The sequence below is a fragment of the Myotis myotis genome, unplaced genomic scaffold (assembly GCF_014108235.1).
Source record: "Myotis myotis isolate mMyoMyo1 unplaced genomic scaffold, mMyoMyo1.p scaffold_m19_p_3, whole genome shotgun sequence".
Lineage (NCBI taxonomy): Eukaryota > Metazoa > Chordata > Mammalia > Chiroptera > Vespertilionidae > Myotis > Myotis myotis.
In genome coordinates this window covers 208,382,917-208,404,320 of record NW_023416335.1, presented here as the reverse complement: position 1 = coordinate 208,404,320, position 21,404 = coordinate 208,382,917, and the positions used below count along the sequence as shown (strand labels likewise).

The 21,404-nt window shown below is 40.8% G+C and overlaps 1 protein-coding gene across 1 annotated transcript in view; it reads right to left on the bottom strand.

Annotated features, from left to right (window-relative positions):
- GRAP2 (GRB2 related adaptor protein 2) overlaps positions 1-19,273 on the bottom strand; it is a 71,960-nt gene extending 52,687 nt beyond the window's left edge. Inside the window, exon 1 of the mRNA XM_036300577.1 lies at positions 19,092-19,273. The gene's annotated coding sequence lies outside the window, so the exon portion shown is untranslated. The remainder of the gene's footprint in view (positions 1-19,091) is intronic.
- Between the last annotated feature and the right edge of the window lie 2,131 nt (positions 19,274-21,404).

Sequence of the window (21,404 nt, the reverse complement as noted above, 5' to 3'; positions counted from 1 at the left end):
AACCAGACGGAAGTGTCTTATTTATAACTGAAACATAGCACAGGGCCTGGCATATAGTAGACCCTCAATAAATATTTGATGAATGAATGAATGACCTATGGTTTCTCTGGTTCAGCTTGTGCTGAACTATGCATTTGAAAATTAGGTGATTATGGCAATATGACAGAATAAAGCCAACCTACCAATATGGTAAAGAACTTAACTTTGATCTTATGAACAATGGATTTTAAACATTTGAGTTAATGGATACAAATGATAAGGAATTTCAAAACCAAATTGCTTAGACAATATTTCTGCATGCACTATAAATCTGGAGATGGTTGAGAAGTTCAAATAAATGATCAAAACATGTAAAACAGAACCACTACGTAATCTGGATCATTTAATGCAGAAAAGAAACTTAATAAAGGCTTTTATTGAAAGCTTGTACTCCAAGGACGACTAGCCATCCTCCTTCTGCACGTACATAGAAAAAGAAGAAATGAGATTGAACTGCTACAAAGATTAAAGTTAAAAACAGAACAGAACTCAAGGCTTCCTAACTGGGGTATGTAAGCCCATTTCAAGTTACTAAAACAAATCAATCCCGGGCTTACTCCGAACCAGGTATTGTTCTCAACACTTTACCATTTATTTCATCAAATCTTCATAACAAACCCATGTGAGTTCATTTTACAGGTGAGGAAATGGAGGCACCGTGTGGTTAAGTAACTTACCTGGATGCACAGCTGGAAATTGGTAGCCATGAAATCCCAGCCAGGGCTGCCTGGCTCCTGAGCCTTTGCTCTGACCCACTGCCTTCCTAGAGGCTGAAATCGATGCCAGACCTCTATCTGAGGGTGGAGGCCTAAAGCTAAGCTCGTGAAAGTAAGTAAGTTCATGGGACTAGTTTAAATTTAACACGAAAATCCTTGAAAACATTATTTGCCCGTCATTGCCAGAGCAACTAACTGTCTTGTGGACTTCACTACAGCCACGTGTGTGTGTGTGTGTAAAGTTAGAGTGCCCATTTTCCTTTATTCTGGTGAGCTGGCCTGCCAGCTCTTATCTTTCTAATAAGACAGTGTGTTGTGTTGTTTTTAGCAGTCAGCATACATGGTTTAAGCATCCACATGTGTGCCTGTATTTACAAGACCTGACATAAATCGGGTCAAATTTAGATGTTATGATTTTATCTTCAGAGTGATGGATTTTACTCTTGGGGGCTGAAAAGCCAGCATCTTATTCCTTGTTGTTTTTTCCAAGGCGACCTAATTTAGCCTGCCTCGGGGACCGAAGCAGTGGGGTCGCTGTTGGCACAGACAAGCGGCAGCTTGCTTAGCAACTCAGATGCCTGTACAAAAGGAAGGCAACGCTCACCCGATCAGCTTCAGCGGCAGAGAGTGATCAAGCGCTGAGCTGCATGCGGGCTGTGGGAGGCCCGGAGGCTGGTACAGGAGAACCGGGTGGCTGGGCAGGAGCCCTGTGAAAAGGCTGTGAATGAGTCACTAACTTTTCAGGTTGACTGAGATGATGTCTGTTGATTTTCTTCGAATTTAGATATGTTATCTGTGTTCACACCTTGGGCATAACGGGAAGATGCGTGAACATTTTCTTGATAGTGCCTGACCTCCGGCAGGGTTGTGATAAGATTTGGGGTAGGATGTGACTCTGCAAGAATGCCCTGGTCAGTGCCTGTGGCCTGTGTCCCAGTGAGTGTCAGGGGCCTCACTAGGGTGTGTCTTCGTGTCCTGAGCTGGGAGTAAACCCAGTGGGATAGGCTCAAGTGTGTGCTGACATTGTACACAAGTTGGCCTGGCTGATATTTAGGGCAGTAGGAGGCATTGTTAACTGGTCAGACTTTTAGTTCATGGCCTGGGAAAAGCACTCGCTTTCTAGCATTGGGGTTCCCACAATAACCAGGTAATTTGTTGGTGTCTTGGTTAAGTGTTTGGGTTCTAAAAGCTCACTTAACCTCTCTGGCTTCAGTTTTCCTCATCTTTAAAATGAATATAACAATGGAATCTACCCCCTTGGGCAGTGTTAAATAGAGGAATGCTTGTCAAGTACTTGGGACAGTGCCTGGTCTATATAGTCAGTACTACATTTGTATTTATATTAATACATACATTTTTGTTTACACAACTTCATATTCGGCAGAGGACTGACTCCATGGCTTGTGCAAAATAGGTGTCTGGTAAATAATTGTTAAATGTCGATGGAACTAGAAGAACATATTTAGTGGAATATACATATGGTGAGCTGTTCTGATTTCTCAGTAACCTGACTGGTAGACCGGATGTTGGATTTAATCTCCCAAATAAATGGAGTGTTCTACAAGCAAACATCTCTGCAGAAACGAAGGGAAGAGCGATGCCAGTTCTGAATGGAAATCACTAAAGAAATGGCACGAGAAACCAAGCTGGGGAACATCACACATGAAGAACCAGGAGCAGGCTGATGCATGACTCTATGTCAAATAAACAAAAGTATCTGATATAATAGAAAACTTTAAACCTACAAAATATATATTATTTTTGAGTCTACAAAAATAAATATGAAAAACGCTGACCTGTATTTACTTTCTATTGATTGTCTAATAATGACAGCTTCAACTTGAAATGAATCATTTAATTTTAAAAATAGAAAGAAAACGAACAGTATTAATGTTTTAGGAGCCGGTACAGCATGACAAGGGTATCTTAATATTAGGTTGAATCATGAAATTGCCACTTCTTTTGGTAAAAAACTGTCAGACATTGTCAATTTCATATGGTTCCATCTGATATATGTAAGCTAATTTGACACTAAATCAAAACACATATTACCTTGCCCTTGATTGCCTTTTAACTAGGACTATAAAATGAAATTAGCCAATTTATTTGTCTTTGCCTCTTTTGCTTCTCAGAGTTTGTGCACAGTAGGTGTTAAACAAATGTTTTATTAATTGAGCAGTGTTTTCTGTTATCTTCGCTCAAAAATAGGCCTACATTTTGACACACTGCCTAATGCTGAGACTGTCCTTAAAATAAAATTAACAAAGTGTTAGCTTTGTTTCATGTTTCATGATTTAGATCAATTCTTTCTGTTCCTTGTTTGGGCAGCACTGGGAAGCTAATTAATACATTATTAATATATTGTAAAGACGAACAAGATTCTGCTTGCACACACAGACACGACAAGAATAAATTCAGGTCAGAAATACTTTTGCAATTAGGGGAAAACGTTAGTACAAGAAGGAGAAATTATTGTTTATGTGACACATCTCTGTGCACCGAAACACATTATAGACTCACACATGAGGTGAATGACAGAATCAGGCAAGAGCTCTCTTGAAAGTTCCCATCATTTAGGGCCCCACTGGGGCATCCAAAGTGCCCTGGAATGAACTAGAAATGGTCACTTTGCGATCCCAGGAATGAAGAGCTTCATTATTATTCATATACGGCTTCATAACAGTTGGGATTAGCCCCAAACTCCGGACTACGTACTGAAATCACTGAGCAGGCAGCCCGACATGGTTTTCAATCAGAAAATAAAGAGCGCCTTCCACGGTGGAAGAGATGGGCAATGTTCAAGCAGGAGCGCGTGTACCCGAGTGATTGCACCTCCCTGGGCCTCAGTTTCCCCTGCTTGTTAATTATCTCCCAGAGGACAGCCGTTCTCTATTGCATCTGTTGTTGCGAGGATAAGTGGGATGATGTCTTAAAATGCTATGCGTTTCTTGGGGGGAAAAGCTTGAGCTCTAAAATGTATTATTTGGGTTTTGGTTGACCTAGAACTGTGACAGCAGCCCCATCGTAAAAGCCGAGTTCTGAGAAAACAGAGTTGCTTTCATTTTTCAAACAGAACCACAACCCTCTCTACGTTTGGATTCTTATACAAACCAAATGTATGAGCAAGAGAGGGCTCACAAAAGCGTTAATTTTAACTTTTCTTCCAACGCCACCAATTTTTCTCGGAGATTTTTTTTTTAAAGCACCGGAGCATGCTTAATTCCACTCAATTTGTGCTCTCTAATAAGATCCTAGCCCAAGGTGATGTGCTCCTACAATAATGTCTTCATGCTAATTACATTTTTGAATGGTTAGGGTGAGAATAGTTCCAAACATACTTGAGGTAATAACTAGTCATGTATCTAGAAGGTCAACAGTTCAATCAAAGAGAGAGAAAAATTAGCATATCTTAAGAAAAGAATTCAAGTGGTTTTGTACAAAGCTCTCATTTCAGTCTACAAGAATACGTACTTAAAACACTGATAGAGCCAGGTAATTCTGTATTTCCCTTTTTAACTCACTGAAAGCCCCAATTTCAGGGTGTAATGTCTGAGAACAAGAAGCATCCGGCAGGTGAAGGGGAGAAAGTGCATTGTAGAAAAGTTGGCTGGAGTTTGAGGTTAGGGGTCTGTGCCAGGACTGCATCCCACAGAGTTTTGGGGGGCGGGGGACCCTGGGCTGTTGATGGGAGAACAGAAGCGGTGCTAGAGAGTCTGGCACTGGAGGAAGGCTTCGGGCCAATCATCTATTATAGTAACAACACAGCTTTAATCCAGGATGACAATAAAAACCTCAAATAATTGTGTATCAAGTCACTATAAACAAAATTACAATCTGCTAAATCATTCATGCAGTTTCCATAACAGTGTCTGATCCCCCCCACCCAACTTCCCATTTTTCTATAATTTCTAATGGACATAAAGACCAGCAATTGGAAACTCTACCCATTGTGTTCTGCTTTAAAGGACTCAAGTTGTCTTTCGTTCAGAAGTGCATATCATTCTAATTTATTTAAAAATATTTATTGAGCACTTATTATGCACTTGGCAATAGTTAAATGGCTCATTGGTTCAGAGATGATTCCTAAAAATAACTATTGCTCTGCCAAAGAGAAGGTATTAAAATATTAAATCAGCTGAAGGATTTTTTAAAATGTGCTAAAAAGTGGAACTTTTCATCTTCTAAGAGCCCCACGCCCTGCGCAAGGAGTTCTTTGTAACTGGCATTGTGTGAAGGAACTAACAAGTTCAAGGGGTACCATATCCAGTAGGTACATACAATGAAGCTGGGAAGCAAAGGGTGGCTTTTGTGATTGAAACTACAGGGAAACCTTTAGGCTGAAAATCAAGTTACAGTGCAAGTTACTCAACTCACTCATTTTTAAATAGGATGGGGTCTTTTTATGACCATTGTAAACAGAGAGTGTTTAAAGGTACAGAAAAGCGAAGAAGAAATAGAAGCTTCCCTGTACCCACCACTCAAGGGGTTTTTATGAGTCTGCTGACTAGGCCCTGCTCCATTTCAGAGGGGTCTTTGCTCACCCAAGGACATTTCCATATCTGAGCCCAGCCTCTGGGAAGAAAACCTTTTTGTGGACATTTTTGGTCCTTGGAGTTTTCTCCTTTATCCTCTGGCCACTCCACTGTGAGCTGTTACTCACAGAGGGAGGGGAGGGCCTGGCAGATGCCCTTCAGCAGGTCACAGTCAATTCAGGGAGATCAATACCCACATAAATAATTCTACCACAGACTAACATGAGTGCTGGGGAGTAAAAGATGAATCCTGTCTGGGGAAGAGCTGGGGAAAGGGCAAGTTTTGGGGCTTGCCCTTGAAGGTTGCTGGGATTTTGAGAGGTGACTAAGTGAGGGATGGGGAGCTCAAGCAAGAATAAGGCTCGGTCCTTGGAACAGAGCATGTGTTCTCAGTGGAGGGAGCGTGTTTTGGCTGTGAGGAATGTTGAAGGCCTCTAGCTTACCCATGGAGGGGTCAGTGCCTCAAATTCTCCAATTATCTTTTTCAACTGTGCTACCCAGTCTTACTGAATTTTAATATATCACCCAGTTGCTTTTTCTCCACAAGCTATTTCCTTTGAAAGTAACTACTAGTTACAGAAACTACTAGCTATGGAAATCAGAAAAATTTCCATGAATAGCTTTCTTGTGTTAGAAGTGAAAGCGAGAATAAAGCCAGCAATTCAGGAGAAATGAAAGGAAGGCTCCCAAGATAGAGACTGAGAGCCGCGGGAAGCTGAAGAGATGGTGTCTGTGGAAATGGAGACTGATGCAGAAAAGACGGTGTGTAGCAGAGTGGAGGATGGAGTGAGTGGAGGGTGGAGGCCCATTACCAGGTGGTACTTAGCACAGTGCTGAGCACACAATGAGCCCACAGCCAGTACCTGCTTAACCACAAGCGGGGTTGGGTGCGTACCTTGAACAGAGCCATACGAAACACAATTCAAAAATCTGAAATGGTGGCTTTTAGAACATGGGTATAAGACAAAATGAACAGTCTTTTGTAACACTGAGGAGTGGACGAGTGGTTCTGGCCCCAGGAAGGGGCAGAACACTCATCTCATTTTGCACATCTGTGCGCTCTCTCATTCTACCACATCCCCAATCTATTGTAACTTTGATAAGCTGTTCTCAGCCCACATACTGAAGGAGTGCACTTTTGCAACTCCTTTACAGAAACTAAAACAATTGGCCCAGCATGATGGTTGTAATCTAGTTGGCATAATCTTACTGACGTTGGATGTATCTACATATCCTTTTAGCTGCTGCAAATCAGTTTCCTTTTCTACTTAGAGACATGATGTGAAATGGAATGAATCCAGTTGTAGCAAAGTGAATGAATTCTGTTGAATAAATCCCTTTCTGTGGAAAAGAACTGGTTTTGCAACTCATTTGAAACGAAATTCACACGGCAGTCTAATGCCTTCTCTGGTACGGAGCAAATGCATTTATCTTTTTTATTTGGAGCTAAATTCACATCAGAGCTACTTTTTATGATAGTGAACTCTATTGTCCTTAGGTGAGGGCCACAGTGAAAGCATTTGCAAGAACAATCAAAATATCCCAATGGAACTTAGCCTAAGGACTACTGCTCCAACGAGTGTATGAATTTGGCAAAGATTGACAACTCCTTGGAGAGAGAAGAGACTAATAAAAACCAACCAAACCATGTCTATCCTTTTGTATTTTCCCTTCTTTGCTTTCCACGGTCAAAGGGCTGTCTACACACAGCATGTATTTAATAAATACATTTTGGTGGTGACTATCATAAGCAGACAAAACTTGGAGAGCGCCTGGAGAATAAGGAAGGGATAAGAGGTTGGGCAGAGACTCAAGGTGACACGCTAATGGAACTGAGATTCTTCAGCCCAGAGCAGGGCAGCCTGGGCCTGGCAGCTGTGGAGGCAGTGTGTTACTTACCATCACCGAGTGTCAGAAAGCACCCTGCGTGCAGGGTAGGATAAGAGAGTCAACTACATTACACCCCAGGACGGGGATTCAGGGTTAGAACGCACAAGTCTTGGTTTAGATTGGATTAGGCATCAACACGCATCCTTAACAAATCTTTCTCTGGAAATTTTATACTTGAAGAGTAGATAATCTTTCCAAAATGATTTAGGGGCCCTGCAGTAGCAAAATAACCTGAAGACACTCTCAAGTTCTATTCCAGGCCTGATCCTGTGATTTTTCAGCAGCCAGTGTCAGCACCTAGATTGCTTCTCGCCCTCCTATCTCCATAGCTGGAAGCACTTGACCTCTCCCTGCAAGTGAACCTCACTGCAAACACAACATGAAGCACTTCTCCATTGGGAGGGATTAAAGAAGCTCACCCCCTGCTGCTGGCCTGGCTCTGGGGTGTCCCAATTTTAGCAAGTGGGACTCTGCCTTGCCCCCAAGTCCACATCTTACTGCAGTTGAAATCCACCGTGTACTCCTATGCTAACACTTGAAATCCTTTCTTGTTCTCCAGGTCTCACATGAGACTGGGTATGGGCTCAGACCTAGTATCCCCGCTAGGAGCCTTGTGTCTCTCCAGCCCACACCTCCCTGTGTGCAGCCTCTGAGCCCAGCCTGTTACCTAAAGTTGTCTGTCTTTGTGTAAACTGGTTACCTTCTATCTGTCCTGATGTCTCCTCTCACCATGGCTGGATTTTCCACCCCCTTCCTTCCAAGGCCCCACCATCATCGCTCAGGCAGCTGTCAATCTATTTGCTCTTTGCCTGGCCATACCATGACGTGGCACATGGCTCCATTTTCCTACGGCATTCTGTTACGCATGGCTGCACATCTGACTCTTTCTCTGCAGACCATACACCTCCATCATTGGGCCTCTCAACCTCATTACTATGGACATTTTGGGCTGGTTAGGTCTCTGTTGTGGGGACTGTCCAGTGCATGATAGGATCCTGAGTAGTATTCCTGGCCTCTACCCACCAGGTGCCAGTGACAACTCCCCCTTCCACTCAATTGTGGCGACCAAAATGTCTCTATGGGGTGGGGATATTGGGAAATACCCCTGGGGGTGGGGAGGGGTTGTCCAAATCACCCTCTGTTGAAAACTTCTGCTCTATAAGAACCCAGAAAGGCAAGAGTATTTTAGAGCCAGTTATATATTTGAGAAACAGCTAGATGTATACAGAATATTTAAATCTGGTAAAATGTTACTAACAACTCTAAACTCTTAGTAAGCACCAAATGGAATTTTGTAAGTTTTGTATCACAACACAGTGTAGATAATGGGTAAAGTGGGACGAAATCCCTTCAGCCTAGGTCAGTTCTCAGATTTTATTGTGCATAAGAATCACCAGGGGAACCTTTTGAAAATTAAGATTCTGATTCGGTAGGCTAGAGGCAGGGTCTGGGATCCTCACTTCTAAGCAGCTCCCAGGTGGTGTCAATGCTACTGATCCCCAGATTTCACATTGAATAGCAAGACCCTAAACAGAATCACTGGGGAGGGGTGGAGAGGGGGTTGAATCTTAATGATTTCAAGGTCACGAGAGCAACCTTAAAATTTGCATTAGAATGGCAGATTATAAAAACCTGGATGGCCAGAACCGGTTTGGCTCAGTGGATAGAGCATTGGCCTGCGGACTCAAGGGTCCCAGGTTCATTCCGGTCAGGGGCATGTACCTTGGTTGTGGGCACATCCCCAGTTGGGGGTGTGCAGGAGGCAGTTGATCGATGTTTCTCTCTCATGGATGTTTCTGACTCTCTATCCCTCTCCCTTCCTCTCTTTAGAAAATCAATAAAACATTTTTTTAAAAAAAGAGAAAAACCTGGATGTTCCCTGTACCTTTCTATAATAAATGAAACTGCTCATAGGAATGTGTTCTGAAATGTGACATTTCTATTAGCTTAAAATTATAAATATTATACAAGTTACCTGTGAGTTCTCTGCTTTGGCTAGAAATGAAAACCTATGAACTGCTACGCTAGTTTGGCAAGACTTTTAGAGGTTTCCAAAAGTCTGATGAAAACCTAAACTTCAAGGTCTTCGTAGCTCTTGTTTTACTAACGGAAGAGGCTAGGGGTGAGGATGGGGGTGGGGGAGGGGATGGAGAGAGGAGAATCACTATAAACCAGCGGTTCTCAACCTGTGGGTCGCGATCCCTTTGGGGGTCGAACGACCCTTTCACAGGGGCCGCCTAAATACATCCGGCATATCAGATATTTACACTACGATTCATAACAGTAGCAAAATTACAGTTATGAAGTAGCAACGAAAATAATTTGGTTGGGGGTCACCACAACATGAGGAACTGTATTAAAGGGTCGCGGCATTAGGAAAGTTGAGAACCACTGCTTGAAACAGAGCCTTGCAATACAACAGATACACCTTGTGGTGTTTACACAAATTACAAAAAAATTGTCCACTGAAATTATACTGATATCACATGATGTTACTGCAGCCCCAAATCAGATAACTCAATTGTAACTTTAAGCCAGTTGCAAAAAATGAATGTTATTTACTGTATACTGAAGTGATAAGGAAAATCAAATCTTCTGAAAGCTGCCAAGAGCTTAAAATAAAAATTTCTTCCTCTCATATATATGGCCTCTGAGTAACTTTTCCTCCAAGTTTTGTAGACATCTTTGCTGTGTATCCTTGGGAAGTAAATAACCATTCCTATTTGCTCCTATTTTACAGTAAGGAAGGTTAAGGCTCACTAGTTTGTCTAAAGATGTAGATCTGTGCAGGGTTGCAGACAATTTATCCACAGGAAGGAGATACTGACCCTTTGACGGCCTCTTCCAGGGACCCAGCAAGAGACTAGCTATGCCCTCATAGCAAATAAGTACACCCTCACCTGAGGGGAGGAGAACTAATATGCCAGCTCTGAAATATTTTGATAGGGGGTTACCGATATGATTAAGTATAAAAGGGATAAATTTCTCTACACTTAAACCTCTGTGCCTAGGTACAGAATCAAGATCTGACTTAATAGTAGTACATGGGAACTCATGGGTTTTTCGTTGACCACAATTTCACTATGAGTCAGCAGTGTGACATGAATGCCCAAAAGGCTTATGCAATCTTGGGCCATATTAAGAGAAGGATAAGGTATACATCAAGGGAGTATACTACTCCCTGGTGTTCTGCATCTGTCAGACTACTCCTGGAGCACTCTGAACCGTTCCGGGCACTAGGGTGTAGGAGGGGCCTTAAACTGATGTCTGACAGAGATGAACACTTAAGATGAAGACAGCATGTAAAACCACATCATGCTGAAGGATATTTGTGTTTGAAAGGTAAGACTTAGAGAGGGGCATCATTGGAAATGAGAGAAGAGCAGTCTTTCTGGAAGAAGAGCTTAAGGTACAGTTTCCAGTGGCAGAAGTTTAATTTCTAGATCCCCACGGGGGGGAGAGGGGGGGAGAAATCATGAGAGCCTTCTAAATTCTGTCATTTGCAAAATAAACAGATCTTCAGTGAAGAAGACCCTGCTCCTCCTATGATTTTCTTGAAATGTGCAAATCTGTGGATGTATTTCTGCCTCTTCGGCAAGCCATCCCCCTCTGCCTGCAGGTGCACCTCCTTCAGGAAGCCCTCTCTACAAAGCCCCGCCTTGAGCCACTTACCCTGCTATCTCCTCATCGTGAGTTCTGCACTGCAGTAGCATTTTCTTCTGTTTGTCCCAGTTTCCCTAATAGCTTGTTAGTTCCTTGGGGAAAAGGACACCATTTTGTTTTTGTTTTTATTACCCTCAATGTTCTCAGTACATCTGGGTACAGTGAATTAGAGACTGGGGAGCCAAAGATGAATTAAAGTAACCAGACAGGTAATTTTTTACAGCGTCTACACGACAAAGCATTACAGCGCGCTCTCTTGATGATAATAACACCTAATTGAACCTTCACTTTATAAAAGAATGCAAGCTGACAGAGATGGCTGTGTAGTAAAACTTACTTCTCCCTACATTTTGCATTTTAAAGTAAAACTTGTGTCTCCATGCTGGAGAAAAACAGAGTTTACACTCTAAAAGCTCTGTCTCGCTTGGTGCAGGTCTTGGGAATTACTCTCCAGCTGGGGAGTCTTTGACTTCAGACTTCCTCCTTTGTTTGGGTAGTTACAGGGTACCAAGTGTCAAGTCGCAGCACCACACAGTTTCTGGTTTATAAAATGAATTAGTAGTCTACTTAACACTATTGGTGTCGGAGACAGAAATTCCACAAATGGGTTTGTTTGCATAAGAAAGCACCATGTTATGCATTTTATAAATGAAATACTGATATTTATATCAAAGACATAAAAATGCTTTTGAGGTAACAATGCCTGTCTCTTCCTAAGTCTCTTAGGTAGCAGGTTAAAGAATGGTGTAATTTCACTCAAGCACAGAGGAGTGGATGGGGCACCCTGAGTCATCCAGGAGCTGAGAATAGAATACAAAACATGGGACTAAGTTCATGCTCCGTCACTCTCATCCCCGGACAGTATTACCTCCCACAGTCCAATGGCCTGACATGGAGCAAATTATGTACTTCTCTGTAAAAAGTTGATATAATGCCATTTGCCAGCCTGAAGCTCTTTTAGAAAATTGAAAGAGCAAAATGATTGAGAAACAGGGCCCCCAACTTCTTATCATCAGCTGATAATCATGAATAAAGATTGCCAGCTTCCTGGTTATTGAGGTAGCATCTTGTCCATGCTGGCGGTATCTGGCTTGGATGAATCCAGAGGCCAAGAGCGCAGGGCGGGAGGGGGTAGGGGGGGGGAGGTCCTGTAATGTGCAGCAGACCCTTGGTTCTGCAGTTCCACTTTTGACAATTGCTGTTATAAAACCCTAGTTTCCTGACATATGGAACATAAGAATTTCCTGCTTGTTTTAGTTTCCCGGAGAGACTCAGAATTAAACTGGGACTATATCATGGATTTTGTGTACTTGGCAGCATATGCTATGGACACTTTTTATAAATCTGAAACAAATGTTAACATACAAACTTGTCCTAATTATACTGACTCAAAGATTCTCCAAATACCTCCAAAAGCTTGATCACATCGTTCCTGTCGCAGGGCTTCTGCATTCAGCTCTGCAGGGCCTCTCATGAGTCTCAAGTTTCCAAGCACATTTCAGGGATATTAAGGAAATATAAAAATAACTCTTAATAATGAAAAATCAGGTGGAAGGTTTGGGTCCTTCAAGAGAAATATCCTTTTCAGAAGGGTAAGGTCTATCAGCCCAAAATAAGTCCATCAACATGATTTATTTCCATATTATACCCTTAACTACCCAAGAGGGATAATAAAATAGCGTGTTATGTCTGTATGATGCAGAGCAGCGTTAGAGCAAAATCGCTGTGAGACAGTCAGCCCTGCAGGAAAATGAAGCAACCAGCAGAACGACACACAAACAGGCCATCAAAGCGCTATTGATGTTTATAGTTTCTAACAGGATTTGGATATTGCAAAGGAACCCATCAGGAATTGGACGCCAGCTCTTATGACCTACAGGGAAGGGTTGAAAGGTCTTGCCATCTATCGTAGAAAAGGTCATTTCTGTTCTCAGACCCAGTGGGAGTAGGTAGTTTGCAACAGAACCCACAGAGCTTTAGAGAACACGTGGTCTAACCTCACACTTGACCAAGAAGGAAACTGAGGCCCAGAGTGGTTATAACGTCTTGTTCAAAGTCACACAGGTCATTTCCAGTAGAGCCAGAATTCAGATTTCCAGCAGTCCCAGAAAGGTCTCCTGCGTCTCCAGAATGCTGTGCCCAGACCAGTGCAGTAGGAGGCCAAGGCTACAGCTTACCAGCCGTGGTACAATCTTGGCAGACATTAGCAAAGTTACCTATAGCAAGTGGCTTAACCTCGAGCTTTACTTTTCCCACTCTGCAAAACGAGAGGTAAAATATGCGGTCTGTCCACCTCAAAGATCACAGCCAGATCAAATGAGATAATGTGCGAAAGCTCTTCTCAAAGCTTTATAAGGCTCAGGGGGAAAAAGACAAAACTCCAAATAAAGGAAATTTTTCCTGTCAAAGATATATGGATGGACTCCGGGGATCCATGGACCAATGGAAATTCTGTGTAAAGGGGTGTGCGGATGAGAGCTAGATATATCCTCCTTCCCTTGCTGCCCCGCCCCCCCGCCCAAGATAATTTCTATAGCTTTCCTCAGCTTTGTAAATGTGTCTCTGACACTCCCCTCCACCCCGACCTCACCACCACCAGAGAAAACCTATGTGCTGTCTTGGATATCAACATATTTATGATCAACTTAAAGAGTTTACATCCTGTATTAAAATACAACACTTTCCTTAGATTTAGAATATGGTTGAGATCTTCCTGCTAGCCTTAATAATAAGGGTATAATTAATAATAATTCATAATTTTAGAATATAATTCTGTTTGGGGGAGGGGATCAAATCTGACTTCACATTTTGCTCCATAAGGTGCTAAAAATCTGTGACCTATAAAATGAATACAAATTTCAAACAAATCATCCAGATTTTTTTCTACTTGCATACTTTCCTAGTAATATTTATTTATTTTTATTTATTTTTATTGATTTCAGAGAGGAAGGAGAGGGAGAAAGAGACAGAAACATCTATGATGAGAGATAATCATGGATTGGCTGCCTCCTGCAAGTCCCCCACTGGGGATAGAGCCCATAACTTGGGCATCGAACCTAGGACCTTTCAGTTTGCAGGCTGACGCTCTATCCACTGAGCCAAACCCACTAGGGCTTTCTTAGTTATTTAAAAAGACTTTTCTTTAAAATCATATTTAACAGGAGAACTATCCACATATTATTTACTGAGTTCCTACTGAGTTCCCAGCAGATTGTTTCCAGTATTTTCTGACAAAGCACCAGACAAAAGACACCAATCATACACCATTTGTAGGCTGCCACATTAAACCTGTGGTTCTGGAAGGCTGAGAGGTGTGGAGAAAAACAAATGGAAAAGTATTATTCGTGACCAATTGATCAATTAGAGTGCTTTTCATTAAAAAACATAAAAAAGGCGGAAACAATTTAGCAATGACTGTGTTAGAAATGCATGAAAACATTATTAATGTTGGATTTTTTTCTCATTTATTTTTAGTTCTCTTTAGAAAATTTCACTTGAGAGTTTTCTGTAATGGCAATCAAAGGAGCAAATAAGACAGCACTGGAACCCTTTTGTAATGTTAATGAAGGGGTAGGGACTGATCCGCAGCTTGTAAGGCCTTTTCTGTGTAGTTGCTTCAGAAGCCAGACTGATTTACGGATGTCTGAGAGCTTGAGATAACCAATTAGGGAAGTCACCTTCTAACAAGACTCATCTTTGTCCCAAGAAGAAATCCAGTGTGGTCTTTTATAAATCTGACAATGGCTACACTCTTGTGTTTTAGCAGCAACATCTTATACAGCACAGGAATGTGGAAAATGATATGTCAAAATATCATCTTGTGTCCTGAGGCTCTGAGGTCTCCTAACTCCCTTCTCCTATTATTCCTTTCAGGTTTTTCCTTCCTATTCCTTCATCGTTCTACATTTTTCAGTTCCTAGTATTATCCTTTATGTTTAAAGTCCCTCATACAGAGCCTTAAGCTACATAAATACAATAAGTAAACTCATCTATTGCTCTAATTCAGATGAACAAAACCAAAAACATGTTTTGGTAGCAATACTCCCAGATTTTCAATAACTTAATTTAAAACTTGGATGGTGGTGGTGGTGCTTGGGGGAGTGAGGGGTCCTGTTACTGATTTCCATTCAGTTTCATTTGTGTCAGTTCTCCCTGACAGATGCCAGTCTTCATACAGAATGCTCTGGAATCAGACCATCTGGGTTCAAATCTGGACTCTACCACATACTAGTTAAGTGACCTTGTGCAAATTACCTAACTTCTCTGTACCTCAGTTTTCTCACTTGTGAAAGGATAATATTAGCACTTATTTCATTGTGCCATTATGAGAAGCAAATAAGTTAATACTTGCTAAGTGCCAGACCAGGCAAATAACAGACATTGTTTTAGGAACTTTATATGTATAAATTATTTCATCTTCAAAATGATACGATAAGATAGGTGCAATTATTACTCTCATTTTATAGCTTAAGAAACTAAGGCACAGAAAGACTGAGTAACTTGTCCCAGTTGGCCCAATTAGTAACTGAAGGATTGGCCTCAAACCCAGACTGTCTGGCTCCACAGCAAGCATTCAGTAAATGTTACTTGTTGTTGTTGTTACCTGAACGTATACACTCGATAAAATATCTCCTGTTGCCCTGGCCGGGTAGCTCGGTTGGGTGGAGCATCGTTCTGCTACGCCAAGGTTGCAGGCCGGATCCCCGGTCAAGGCACATACAAGAACCAACCAATGAATGCACAAAGTGGAACAACAAATCAATGTTTCTCTTTCTATCTCTCTCCCTCCCTTTCTTTCTCTCTAAAATCAAACAATAAAATTTTTAAAAGTAAAAAATACTTATAAAAATAAATATCTGCTATTGATGCTGATAATGATGAATTTGTATGTGTAATCCTTCTTCAAAGTGTACTAAGATGTCCATGACCCCTACAGGATTAGTTGATTTAGGCAAGGATTATTGCCTGAAGTCATTGGTGGAGTTTGTTGGGACATAGGATATTACCATGTGCCAAAGTGTCACCTGCTCAGGTTACTTCTCAATTGCAAAGGAGAAAAAGTAGCTTTGCGACAGAGATCCCTGGAGTGAGGTCGCTACCTTGAACCACGATCAAACTGAGCATCACAAATAGAGGGACAACCTGACATTCGGTGCCTTCTGGTGAGATGCAATATAGAGCACCTTGTAACAAACGCTCCCTCGAAATATAATAAATGCTTTAGGTCTAACTTTGAGCTTACAGGAAATACACGGGGTAAAGGAAGAAATGAAATGATATCAGGAGGCAACAACAAATCCAGAATGTGGAACATTCCACAAGATAAATGGCCTAACCTTTTAAAAAATTCAATGTCAAATAAAAAGACATAAAACACCAAGGCAAAAATGTGCTTTCCTTTTTAACAATCAGATCTAGTTTTGTTTTGTTTTTTGTTAGGTATGGAAGAAATTTCAAGGACGAATGGTGAAAGTTAGATATGGCCTAGATATTAGATAATATTAAGGAATTACTGTTCATTTTCTTAGGTATAATGATGGCATTGTAGTAATACAGGCAAATGTTCTTATTCTTAGATGTACTGAATTATTTAGAGATGAAATGTCATTCTGCCTATAACTTACAAGTAGTTCAGAAAGAAATCACATACAAATGTAACCAATATAGCAATAAATTCACAACTGTTGAATCTAGGTTTTATAGAGGTGTTAATTGTACCAATATTTCAACTTTAACTTTGAACATTTTCTTCACTTTCTTCATAAGATATATGCCTTACATCTTTGGAGAACATGTAGGACTTTTATTTTCATGTACTTAGTAATAGTTTTATGTTTTATTTCCCTAAAGTGTTTGCCTCTGAGTTAATATTTAAAAAGAATTTTTTTAAAAAAAAGTTACTAAATTCCTATTGGCTCAAGCTTATTGAAAACTTAATAATAGTTGTTGAAGAGAATTCAGTACCTAACACATAGTAAATGCCCAATAAACGTTTGTCAATGTTCATTTATGTATGTAGTACGCTTTTCTGAGGATTGCAAAGTGGAGAGAGACAGGGAGAGAGGGAGAGGAGAGGAGAGGAGGGAGAGAGGAAGAGAGAGAGGGAGGGAAGGAGAGAGGGAGGGAGGAAGGGAGGGAGACAGTGATAGGTAGATTGAGAGGGAGAGGGAGAGGAGGTTGTGTTGTTTCTTTACAGATCAAGATATGCTGGGCAAATACTTGAGATGGACAAAATGGGGGCCATTCGACCCTATCCTTTGATTCAAATAGCTTAGGTCATGAAGATTCTTGACCAAGTTTTGAGTTTGTTTTGCAAGGGCACGAAAATGAAAAATCTGTCCCTACGACTAATCCAGAAGCAACTACTATTACTTGTTTAGAAAATACTGATGGACTCACACTTAATGACACATTTTGAACAATTGTAGACTTTTCCTGATTCAGGAAAAGAGGCAAGTTTTGCTCAAGTTTTGGCATGAACCCTCCAAGTCATCAACACCAGTGGATGTTATTCTCTGAGAATCAATAAATATGGGGAAACTAGAGCCATTTTCAGCTCGTCCAGAAGGCAATGGTTCTCAAAGAGATGGCTTTAGGTAGTGAGATATACTTTGTATAAGAGGTGGGAAGAAAATGATCAAGATTAAAAAAATAATAATGGTATCATTTTGCATTTTCATAGTGCCATTTTCCTAAGGCACTTCATATCTATGTTAACTCATTTATTCTTATAATATCCCTATAAGGTAGACATAGAACTACTGAGATTAAAAAAAAATAAAAGGGATTTTCATCAGGGTCTAAGATGTGGAAGAAATTCAAAAGGATATTATATTAGCAATAGAGATATTTCTTCATATTGAACAAATTGATCACCTCCTTCCCCTCTGCTTCAGTAAAGTCTTTTTAAAAAGATAAAATCTATTACAATTTAGGGAGAATAAGATTACAGTTTACTACAGGGGAGACACTCCCAGTTCAATCTAAAAAGGTAATTTTATTCAATGATATAGGGCTGTCTCTCTTTAATAAAAAACACAAAATAATTCTCAAAAAGAGTACAAATCAGAATTTTTAAAACTTGAAATTTAAATTCACTTAGCTATTTACATAGTTTTCTTTATTTAACAATGGATCCCTTTGTAAAGAGAATCACTTTAAATTATTTTATAAATATTAAGTTTTATAAAAATTTACACTGGCTTGTTAAAGCAGAATATACTTACAGTAAATGTTCTTTCTGAAACCAAAAATAAGAAAAAAAGGGGAGAGGGGACCACTAAGGGGCTAAACAATCTATAATAAATGTAGTTGTATAGAAAAGAGTCTTCAGCCTGAGCTTTCCCATTCTCAGATGACACAACATAAGCAACATGTAATCCTTTCCATTGGATTTTTAGATCCTAAATTTTTCCTCTCTTAATTGATCTAGGGATGTTTATTTTCAGTAATGTGCAAATTAAGAGCATGGCCTTAATTAACAAGGCCTAATTTGGGGTATATAAATACAATATTTTTCCCCCCACAAAATTGTGTTTCAGTACAATATTTTAACGTTAGTAAAATCCTTGGCAGGTGTGTTCAATCCTCACATTCAGGAACAGGTGGGGCAAAAAGCATAGAGGAGATGTCTTAAGACTTGGTGCCTGAACTACAGACAGTCTTAGGGATATAGCGTTAACAGTTAATAAAGAGACAAAGATAGACAGAAGTCTTCTCAAAATCTATTTCAACACAACGTTTTCTTTTCGTAAAGAAACCCAAACTGGAGTTCTTTGTTACGGTAACATAAATACGAACAGAAGTAGAAATGAGAGCAATAAGAGAAACCCCAACCTCAGAGTACTAGTGTTCATTCATTGCTGCTCAGCCCCTCACCTCCACTCCCCAGTCTGAATTAAATGCTGACTATGGTGAAGTGAAATTTCACCTTGGTAATCCCAGGGCCTAAAGTCTCTCTCTGATCTGGCTCAGAAGCCAGTCAGTGGAGGTATTTTTCTGTAATGCGCTGGGTAAGGAACAGGTCTTCTTCTAGTTCACTTGCCAGATAGAAGTCAAATCCTATCACCACAGCCATTGCCACAGCAAAAGATTTAGAGACCTTAGCTGATGGACCAAAGTATTAAAAGCAATATTTGGAGAGCCCATGGGGTTCATTTTAATTAGAACTGACTCATAGAGAGCATTCTGCAAATTATAAAACTGTTCAAGATGTCTAGAGAATGTGGACCGACGTTGTATAATGACATACCTTTTAGAAGAGAAGCGGCTGAGTCTGTATCTTGGCTTTGACACTGAGTTAGAATCCTCTCCTGCAAGAAGGAAGATGCATTCACATACAAATTACTGCATTTCAGAGTACAGATACACCTTGCGCTGTCTTCCAGCTCCCACACTAAAAAGAGGGTACACGCTCACAGAAACATTAAAGTTCCTCCTCCTCCCTACTTCTTACTCCCTCCTCCAAACTACCCCCAGTCAGTCCTGCAGTGTGCAGGCAAACCACACAGGAACTAGCAGACATGGGGCTTCAGAGAGTTGGGTGTGAGCCTTCGATTATGTGGTTTTGTTTTCTTGCTGCCAGAGTTGAACTAAAATGCAGGAGGTGCACTGAAACACTTTGCTTCTTTATGCTTGGTTTCAGTTTTAACAAATTTCCCCCTGAACCATTATGCTCACATAAGAAAATTTCTAATCCCGGAGATGATCTATTGGCAAGCTGCTGCTGGTCTTAAGGAAAACGCTCATTTTCTCTTAGTATAGCCAAGCATCCATAGAAACACTAAGAATTCTTAGGGCACTTACTTAATACCACTCTGGTTCACTCACAATATTAAAATCCCAGGGAAAATGCGTTCTCAGTGCACTTAGCCCGTAATGTTACCCTTAACAAACAAACAAAAAAGAGAAAAGCTGAGCCAGGATGCGTTCCAACATGTTCTACCACAGCCAGGGCATGAACTGGGACTGGCTGCTTCAACTTCTGGGAGTCACTTTCTCTTGAGTTGGTTGGACTAAAGGATTTCTGAAATTTTAAGATTTTTTTTTTACTGCCTTAAGATTTTTGTCACCTGCTGGAAGCCGGTCCATCCTTGCTGCTTGACACAGTAACTGCAGGGAAGAAACATCTGCACAGCATATTTTTCAAGGGACCTGGCGTATATGGCATACTGTTCTTAATATGTTTGCTCCCCTTCTTGGCGCTATGTGTTTTAACCAAGGTCACCTCTCTGAGAAAGGCTGCTTCCTCAGGTAGGGATTTTTCCCTGAAGTCAGGGAGGGAATAAAACCCCTTAACTAAGTGCCAGGCGGGTAGTTAATCACTTTAACTATGAACAATCATGCTTAAGCTACATAATCTTTACTCCCTGGAATGGAGATAAGAAACGCCCTAACCTTTGGAATAGAAATTGATAGGATTAAAATCAACTGGTATAAATACAGATGTAACAAGACAATAAAAGACAGAACCTGGCTGGAGAACCTAGTGAGAGAACATGGCTACAGAACTTGGCTGGAGATCCTGGCTAGAGGAACCTGGATATGATGATCACCTGAATGCTGCCTCTGTGTCATTCCTTCTTCGCCGACTCCGTCCACACCTATGGGAACCCCTGGACCTGATGGGCTGGACCCAACAGTCACCTCAACTTTCTTAGTTCTTATCTTCAAATTTATAACTCATCCGCCTCTCTAAGTTCCTCCCTCCCATAACAAGTACAACTTGTGAAGGCCTCTTTCCCTCTCTTTTCTCTTGTTGGAAAATGGATTGCAACGCTGCATCTTTTGCACAAAATTAGACACGTTTCTATTTCATTCAGAGTTGGGGAACTGGACCCACGACAAAGAGGAAACTGTTGGCTCACAGGATATTCCTAACATCAATCCCTTGAAGACTAAGAAGAAAGGTATTACATAAGACTCAATTTGGGGTTCTAAAATGGAAACTTATCCTATACTGTGAAATGGTATCCTTTTCTATCTCTTTGCCCCTTTATGCCTAAACCTTGCTCAAGATTTACCCCTTAAAACTTTTATTTGGTAATGATTTTCTTTTTTAAAAATTGAAATAGAAAAGAAGAATCTGGTGTAGAATCAGCAGAGTACCTTGGTCATAGTAGGCAGATGCTCAGTAAATATAGGTGTCCCAAAAATATATATACACACTTTGAGATGATGGCAACCTAAGACAGCTTGTGGGAAGTGAAGGTTGTGGAAGTAACTGAATTCTGAATATACAGGGTGACCATAAAGTCTGGAAACACAGATATTATTATTTTATTGTGTATTAGAATGTGTCACTGATATAACATTTATTAACTACGGACCACATATTACCCAGATTTAGTATGAAAGATGAGCTGATGAATATGATGCGCGGTGTGACAAAGAGACGAGTCAATGATGACTCCAAGGTCATGGTCTGAGAAACCAGAAGCAAGGATGTGTCACTTACTGAGATCGGGGAGCAGGTTTGGAAAGTCAGGAATTTGGTTCGGGACATACTAAATTTGAGATGTCTATGAGAAATACCAGTAGGGGGGCTGGTCAGGAGAGGTTAGAG